We start from the raw sequence: 9,073 nt of genomic DNA on the forward strand, positions 1-9,073 counted from the left end.
TTCCACCCCGAGCCAACCCAGCGATGCCCTCGCCGTGATGTCCCGTTGCCTGGAGGCGGTCCAGGTCTGGAGGGTGAGAAACAGGCTTCGTCTCAATCCCGCCAAGACTGAGTGGCTGTGCATATCGGCATCTCGGGCTAACCAGACTATTCCACCTCTAACGATGGGGGGTGAGGTGTTACCCCCGTTGATAGGGCTCGCAACTTGGGCGTCCTCCTGGATTCACGACTCAATTTTGAAGACCATATAGGAGCCGTGACCAGGGGGGCTTTTGCCCAGGTTCGCCTGGTGCGCCAGTTGCGACCCTATCTGGACCGAGATGCCCTACGCACAGTCACTCACGCGCTCGTGACCTCCCGTTTAGACTACTGCAACGCTCTCTACATGGGGCTGCCCTTGAGGACCACTCGGAGGCTTCAGCTGGTGCAGAATGCGGCCGCGCGAGTTGTGATGGGGGTTTCCCGATACTCCCATGTAACACCTCTACTCCGCGAGCTGCATTGGCTCCCGGTTGCCCTCCGGGTGAGATTCAAGGTGCTGGTGATGACCTATAAATCCCTGAATGGCTTGGGTCCGGGATATCTGAGGGAACACCTGCTGCCGGCATCAAGCTCCCTTCGTCCAGTGCACTCCCACAGGGAGGGTCTGCTCAGGGTGCCACCGGTAAGCGATTACCGGCGGACGACACCCAGGGATAGGGCCTTCTCAGTGGGGGCGCCTGCCCTTTGGAACCAGCTGCCAGTGGAGCTGAGGACTGCCCCCGACCTTCGGTCATTCCGCCGGGACCTGAAGACCTGGCTCTTCGAGCTCTCTGGCCCAGGCTGAGAATTTTAATTTTAATTTTAATTTTAACTGGGGTTTTATTTGTTCAGGGACGGATATAAATTGTTTTTAACTTTTGTATTTTTGTTTTTAATCACCCTGTAAACCGCCCTGAGTCCTTCGGGAAAGGGCGGTATATAAATGTAATTAAATAAATAAATAAATAAATAAATTTAGCAAAACCCCAATTCATACACGAGGAACATTGAAATGGGAAGTTTTATTTCATTTCTTTTCTTAATGGGAGTTCAGGTGTGGAACAGAACAGAACAGAACAGAACAGAATAGAATAGAATAGAATAATAAAATACAGGAATAGAATAGAATAGAATAGAATAGAATAGAATAGAATAGAATAGAATAGAATAGAATAGAATAGAATAGAATAGAATAGAATAGAATAGAATAATAAAATACAGGAATAGAATAGAATAGAATAGAATAGAATAGAATAGAATAGAATAGAATAGAATAGAATAGAATAGAATAGAATAGAATAGAATAGAATAGAATAGAATAATAAAATACAGGAATAGAATAGAATAGAATAGAATAGAATAGAATAGAATAGAATAGAATAGAATAGAATAGAATAGAATAGAATAGAATAGAATAGAATAGAATAGAATAGAATAGAATAGAATAGAATAGAATAGAATCACTAAACAACAGAAGGTTATAAAATGGGGTAAAACTCACTTAAGAAACATCTCACTTAGCAACAGAGATTTTGGACTCCTTTGTGGTCGTAAGTCAAGGACGACCCTGGGCTTGTACCGGGACATATTCCCCACTTTAAGGTTCAGCCATGTAGCTTGGAAATCATGTTTTTGTAGTGCAATCAATCAGAATAGAGCTGGAGGGGACCTTGGAGGTCTTCTAGTCCAACCCCCTCCCCCACCGCCCTCCAAATCAAGCAGGAGTTTCAAGCTTCAAAGCTCTTTTTGATTTTGCCAGTCTGGAATAAAATTGTGTTCTTATCTTGGCAAGGCTGCAAGGGGATTTTCAAGCTGCATTACATTACTGGAAGCCGCCTGTTCCCTGGCTGTGACATGGGTTTGTTTTAATTTTTCTTTCAACTGCCTTTGTATGGAAATTGCCGTATGGCGGGCTGGCAAAGGAATTCCAGAGGTGAGCAGAGTTATCAAATGTAAAGAAAGCTACAGGATGATTAATCAAGACCTATGCCAAGCTAAGTACACCCTTAGTAAATGTTTACCTAGGATAGAGGGAACAAGCTTTGTATTAAATGGGGAAATTGCGTTTAGAATCAATTGGCAAAACCTTTAATGACGTGACCTGAGAGTCAAGGCTATCTCGTCAGGAGATCAGACTGGTCCAGGCATGGGGGAATTTAATTCTATTTCTGCAGAGATGGTTATTATGGGATAGTAAAAGAGGTCGGGAGGAAGGAGAGGTTGGGTTTGCAATCAGCTCCTGTCGCCACCATCGGCATGGTCTGAAATCTGTGGAAGGCTGGTGACATTATATACAAAGTTTTATTAACCAATTAGTACAGGGGTCTTCAAGCTTGGCCCTTTTATGACTGGTGGACTTCAACTCCCAGAATTCCTCAGCCAGCGTGCGAGAGAGAGAGAGAGAGAGAGAGAGAGAGAGAGAGAGAGAGAGAGAGAGAGAGAGAGAGAGAGAGAGAGAGAGAGAGAGAGGAAGGAAGGAAGGAAGGAAGGAAGGAAGGAAGGAAGGAAGGAAGGAAGGAAGGAAGGAAGGAAGGAAATCGAGTCCACTTTCCTTTGGGATCGCTGGTCATTTGCCTTCTTTTAGAGAGTTGTTGAGGCCACCTGGAGGCTTATCTGTGTCCTCAGGCTCACCTGAGTGGGGCAAATGGGTGTGGAGCCTTCTTGGAGCTGCTGAAAGGACTGAGTTGTAGACTGGAGGTAGATGATGCCATATGCCTCCCCCTCTGTTGAGAGAGGGCTGTTCAATTTTGCCCTAGATGGACTCTTTAAACCAGCGGTCCTCTCTGTCCAAAATGGGGACAGTTGTCTACGGGTTCTCCATCCCAAGGGACAGCCCAACAGGAACAAGGCAAATTAGACTTTGCGAGGGTGGAAATGGGCAAGTCATAGTTAGCGCAAGGTGGTACCTTAGGAGGATAGATGTGCGGTTTGTATATGGACATTCCTCACTCTTAGGTGGGAACACACAACCCACTGGATTCGTTTGCAAATGCTTTGTCCAGACAAAAATGCACCTGGCCCTCTATTGTTCCCGAAACACTCCCTAACGCCTTCAGACTGGGAAAAGAAAACAAAAGCGAAGGAGTATTGTCAGGCACAAAAAAACCTGCAAGTGCAGACTTTGAGCAAACTGCTTTATTATGTTCTGCCTATAATACAGGAACCTCCACAGTCTAGCAGCTCACCTTTGGGAACAATTAAAAGCTCCGAGGAATTTAGAGGGAGTGGCACTGGCCATTTTGCAACATAAACCGACTTGCCACCACTTTAAGCCTCTAAATAGAAAAGATCCTTGGCTCCATTTGATGGGAAAGGTGTATAGTTTTATTGGAAGTCAAGTGCATTGCAGTAATGCATCTCTCTCCATATTACCTTCTACTGTACTATATATACTATATAGTATAAAAGGCAAAGGTTCCCCCACACATGCGTGCTAGTCATTTCCGACTCTAGGGGCCGGTGCTCATCTCCGTTTCAAAGCCGAAGAGCCAGCGCTTGTCCGAGGACGTCTCTGTGGTCATGTGGCCGGCATGACTAGACGCCAGAGGCGCACGGAACACTGTTCCCTTCCCACCGGAGTGGTCCCTATTTTTCTACTTGCGTTTTTACGTGCTTTCGAACTGCTAGGTTGGCAGAAGCTGGGACACGTAACAGGTGCTCACTCTGTTACACGGCACTTGGGATTCGACCCGCCAAACTGCCGACCTTCTGATTGACAAGCTCAGCGACCTAACCCACTGAGCCACCACGTCCCTTATACTATATAGTATAAACTATACTATATTGATTCTTGTCCTATTCATGGGAACTATGGAGAATAGAATAGTAGAACCGTAGAACCAAACCCCATAGAACCATAGAATCAAAAACCATAGAACTATAGAACCGTAGATCCCTAGAGCTATAGAACCATAGAACATAGAACCACAGAAGAAGAAAAAACACCGAATTATAGAACCGTAGAACCACAGGACCATAGAATCAAAGAGCCATAGAATAAAAAAAAACCAACAACATAGAGCCATAGAACCATAGAATCATAGGGTTAGAAGGAACCTTGGAGGTCTTTCAGTCTAGTCTAAACCCCTGCCCAAGGCAAGAGACTTTATACCACCCTGAACCAATGGTTGTTCAATCTCTTCTTGAAAACCCCCAGTGATGGAGCACCCACAACTTTGGGAGGCAAGCCATTCTACTGATGAATATTCTCCTGGTCAGGAAGTGTCTCCTTCATTCCAGGTTGGATCTCCCCCTGAGGAGCTTCCACACATCACTTCTTCTCCTGCCCTCGGGTGATTTGGAGAATAAGTCCAACCCTTTCTTCTCTCCGACAGCCCCTCGGAAGGGTGGAAGACTGCTTCCAATGGTCGATTCAGCCCTCTTTGAATGGACCCAGACAGGAGACTCAGCCCTCTTTGAATGGACCCAATGAAAATTCTGAAACTTTCTGCCTCCCACCTTAGACCCACCCAGAATTCAACTGGGGTCCAGAATTGAGGAGGAGGATAGGAAGGGAAGCTCCAGCTGCCGAGCAAACAAACGAGTCTTGTAAGGTTGGCGCATCGTTATTGAAAACTGGGGCAGGAACAGTGAGCCCCCCCGAGAGATGCAGAGCAAAACAAACACCTGTTTTTAACGGCTTTTCCCGAGAGTGATCCACCTGTGACGCTCAGAGAAACCTCATCCATTCCCTCTCCTTGCAAGCAAACATCACCACCACTGCCTGAGTCACAAAACACCCTGCCCGGTTGCCACTGTGACATCCACGTGACCGGGTTTCTGGCCAACGCCCCAGAGGAAAGGTTGCACACATTTCTCTTTGCAAGAGGAAGTGAGCTGAAGTCAATCCTGGGCGTAAAGGCGGAGGAGAGGAGAGGAGAGGAGAGGAGAGGAGAGGAGAGGAGAGGAGAGGAGAGGAGAGGAGAGGAGAGGAGAGGAGAGAAGGGGACAGAAGGCGAAGGAGAAAGGATTTGGGAGGGCCCCTCATCCACCCTAAGACCTGAACGATGGCCTGAGTTATCGCCAGCGGTAAGTCAAGATCAGCTTGCCTTATGTCAACTTTCAGCACCAAGGAGGGTTCTCCTAAAACTGAGGGTGGGGGGGGGGAGGCATTAAATCCTTTTGCTGGCCAGGATGGGATAGGGGCGATTTCACTTCGTTTCTTCTGCAGAGCAAGAGGTGAGATTTGACGGGCTACTCCAAGTCTACAGGAGGGTTAGGCTCTCCTTCCACCCCACCCCATCCCTACTCACCTCTCTCCCAGACATACACAACAGAAGTGTTTACACCAGCAATTAATTGGCCTGGCTCTGGAGCTTCTCCTGCGTAGTAGTATCCTGGGTTGCACTGCCATTGGACATTCTAGGAACTCGGGAATCCATTTCCATTATGGCATGGCTGAGCAGCGATTCCAAGCAGAGTTATCATATCAACAGTATCCAGAATGACAGAGGCGCTTTTTCAGGAGGCAACTGGACTTTCTTGTTTTGTCTCTGAAGAGGTTTCGCTTCTCATCCGAGAAGCTTCTTCAGTTCTGACTGGATGGTGGGGAAGGGAAGGATTCCTACCCCTTGCAGACAGAGCTGTTCATTTGCCTTCTTTTAGAGAGTCGCTGAGGCCACTTGGAGCTCCAGGTGACTTCAGCGACTCACTAAAAGAAGGCAAATGACCAGCTCTGTCTGCAAGGAGTAGAAATCCTTCCCTTCCCCACCATCCAGTCAGAGCTGAAGAAGCTTCTCGGATGAGAAGCGAAACCTCTTCAAAGATTTTTTTAAAAAAGAAAGTAAGTAAGTCCGGTTGCCTCGCAGAAAAAGCACTTTGGGGACAAAATTATAGAGGGGAATATTTCTCAGGGTTGAAGTGAGGGGTCCTTGGTGCTGTGGTTTATTTTTCCTTTCCCCGGACGTTTCATTACCAAACTAGGTAACATCATCAGTTGGAGGGGGTGGGGTGGGGGATGTTACCTAGTTTGGTAATGAAACGTCTGCAGGAAAACCACCCAGCTCAGAGAGCACCTAGGATCCCTCAGCATGCAAATCCAAAGCTGCTTTTAAATCTTTAGCCCAGCCTTCTCTCAGGTGACCAGGAAATCCTTTGAAGATTGTCACCAACTCTAAACACACTAGAGCCAAGTCCAAGATACTATGGATCAAAGGTTTCCTGCTCCTGATTCGCAAGATTATTCTCCAGTTACCTTTTTTTTTCTCGAGTTCAGCCAATAGAAGAGTTCCCAGATTGGATCAAAGCACGCCCTCAACTCACAACCGTTCATTTACTGACCGTTCAGTGTTCCAACGGTGCTAAAAAAAAATGACGTAGGACCGTTTCCCACGCTTGCGACCGCAGCCACCTCCCCACGATCCTGCGATCCAAAGTCAGGCTCTTGGCCACCGACTCAGATTTACGACGGTCGTAGTGTCCCGGGGGTCACGCGGTGGTCCCCTTTTTTGGGACCTCCCGACAAGCAAAGTCCGCGGGGAAGCCAGACTCGCTTTACAACCGTGTTCCTAATTTCGAGGACTGCGGTGTTTCCCTGAACAAAGGCGTCAAAGACAGGTTGTGAAATGGGGCGAAGCTCAGCCACAGAAATTTTGGAGGGCTTTCTGTTTGCGATCCAAAAAAAAAATATCTGTTTCTTTTAACGTGGAGAAAGGATCGGTTAGCTAGCTCTCTGCTCCCTCAGCAGCCATCCGGTGATATTTTAGCTGTGGAGTTTACAGATTTCATAATTCTCTCTCTCTCTCTCTCTCTCCTAGCCTGCAGATATCTGGCGGCAAAAATCAGAATCTGCTGCTGCTTCTGCTGTAACGATGATACAGCAAAATCAGAACGTTTAACTCAAGGAAGAGGTAAGGCAAAGTGTCAAATCCCTACTGGGGGAAGAGAATAAAAAGATATAAAATCAACGCTGAGTCAAATGGGTCCTCCAATTTCATAAAAAAACCCTTTCTTTCATTCCTCCCTCCCCTCCTCTCTCCCTCTCTCTTCCCATCTCCTCCCTCCCTCCTTCCTCCCTCCCTCCTCCCTTCCTTCCTCTTCCCATCTCCTCCCTCCCTCCTCCCTCCCTCCCTCTTCCCATTCCCTCCTTCCTTCCTCTTCCCTCTCTCCCTCCCTTTCTCTTCCCATCTCATCCTTCCTCCCTACTTCCTCTCTCCCTCCCTCCCTTTCTCTTCCCATTCCTTCCTCCCTCCCTCCCTTCCCATCGCATTCCTCCCTCCCTCCTTCCTCCCTCCCTTTCTCTCCCCATTCCTCCCTCCCTCCTCCTCCCTCTCTCCCTCCCTCTTCCCATCTCATCCTTCCTCCCTATTTCCTCCCTCCCTCCTCCCTCCCTTCCCATCTCATTCCTCCCTCCTTCCTCTCCCTCACTTTCTCTCCCCATTCTTCCCTCCCTCCCTCCTCCTTCCTCTCTCCTTCCCTTTCTCTTCCCATCTCATCCTTCCTCCCTACTTCCTCTCTCCCTCCCTCCCTTTCTCTTCCCATTCCTTCCTCCCTCCCTCCTCCCTCCCTTCCCATCTCATTCCTCCCTCCCTCCGTCACTCACACCTCAGCTCACAAAAGCCTAGACCATTTCAGACAAATGGCTGTCCAGTCTCTTCTTAAAAATTCCCCGTGATGGAGCATTCACAACTTCTGGAAGCAAGCCATTCCAATGGTTCATTGTTCTGACTGGCAGGGAATTTTTTTCCTTAGCTCTAGAGTTTTTTCAACTCTCCGTATTCCAGATCAGACTGTTAACCTTCCTAAAACAAATAATTTCCTTTCTTGGCCTGTGCAGATTTCCCTGCGGGCGGATGACAAAAATCTTGGATGGCAGAGACACCCCCCAAGTGCGACAGTTCCATCCTGGAGCAACCTAAGGGGACATGAGGCAGATAAAAGGACCCCGCCGTTCACGGATCCTCTGGAACGGCGGCTGGTCCTCCTCTGCCAATTTGGAAAGATGCAAAATGCTTCCATCCCATCTACCTGGCCGTTGCAGACAGCTCATGAAAACAGGTTCATAAACTCCCCTCGGAGCGGAGGTGAACCTGTTGGATTATCCCGTGTCTGGCAGACCAGTAGTGCTGACCTTTGGAACGACCCAGGGTTGAAATTATCTCAAAAAGGAAATATAATTTGTTGAATAAAATGTAGTGGCTTGACTCGGCTTGTCTTCCTTCAGCCAGAGACGGCAGCGGCTACGTGAAAGGGGTGTGTGTGTGGGAGGCAAAGCACTGATGAAAATGGCTTGCCTCTCTTGGAAGAGACCAAGTTGACGGAAATAAAATTCCGTCTGCAACTTGGACCATATTTGGGGCTGAGATGATCGTGTCAGTCTCCTCCAGTAAGCAGCCCGGTAGTGTCCATCCTTCCTTCCTTCATTCCTTCCTTCCCTCCCTCCTTCTCATCTATTCTTTCCCCTTCCTCCTTCCTTCCACCATTCCTGTCTCCTCCCTCCCTCCCTCTTTCTCATCTCTTTCCCCTTCCTCCTTCCTCCTTCTCATCTATTCTTTCCCCTTCCTCCTTCCTTCCACCATTCCTGTCTCCTCCCTCCCTCCCTCTTTCTCATCTTTCCCTCCTTCCTTCCTTCCTCCTTCTCATCTATTCTTTCCCCTTTCTCCTTCCTTCCACCATTCCTGTCTCCTTCCTTCTTTCCTCCCTCCTTCTCATCTATTCTGTTTCCCCTTCCTCCCTCCTTCCACCATTCCTGTCTCCTCCCTCCCTCCCTCTTTCTCATCTTTCCCTCCTTCCCTCCTTCCTCCTTCTCATCTATTCTTTCCCCTTTCTCCTTCCTTCCACCATTTCTGTCTCCTTCCTTCTTTCCTCCCTCCCTCATCTATTCTTTTTCCCCTTCCTCCTTCCTTCCACCATTCCTGCCTCCTCCCTCCCTCCCTCTTTCTCATCTTTCCCTCCTTCCCTCCTTCCTCCTTCTCATCTATTCTTTCCCCTTTCTCCTTCCTTCCACCATTTCTGTCTCCTTCCTTCTTTCCTCCCTCCCTCATCTATTCTTTTTCCCCTCCCTCCTTCCTTCCACCATTCCTGTCTCCTCCTTTCCTTCATACCCCTTCCTTTCT

The 9,073-nt window shown here is 48.1% G+C and overlaps 1 long non-coding RNA gene across 1 annotated transcript; it reads left to right on the forward strand.

Annotated features, from left to right (window-relative positions):
- Positions 1-4,890: 4,890 nt before the first annotated feature.
- Positions 4,891-8,544, forward strand: LOC308675038. Its single transcript, XR_014028044.1, has 3 exons — positions 4,891-5,048; positions 6,776-6,868; positions 7,795-8,544. It is a non-coding gene; the product is annotated as an uncharacterized lncRNA (long non-coding RNA).
- Positions 8,545-9,073: the final 529 nt, after the last annotated feature.

Source organism: Vipera berus (genome assembly GCF_964194415.1).
Source record: "Vipera berus genome assembly, chromosome: 15".
In the NCBI taxonomy this organism is placed as follows: Eukaryota; Metazoa; Chordata; class Lepidosauria; order Squamata; family Viperidae; genus Vipera; species Vipera berus.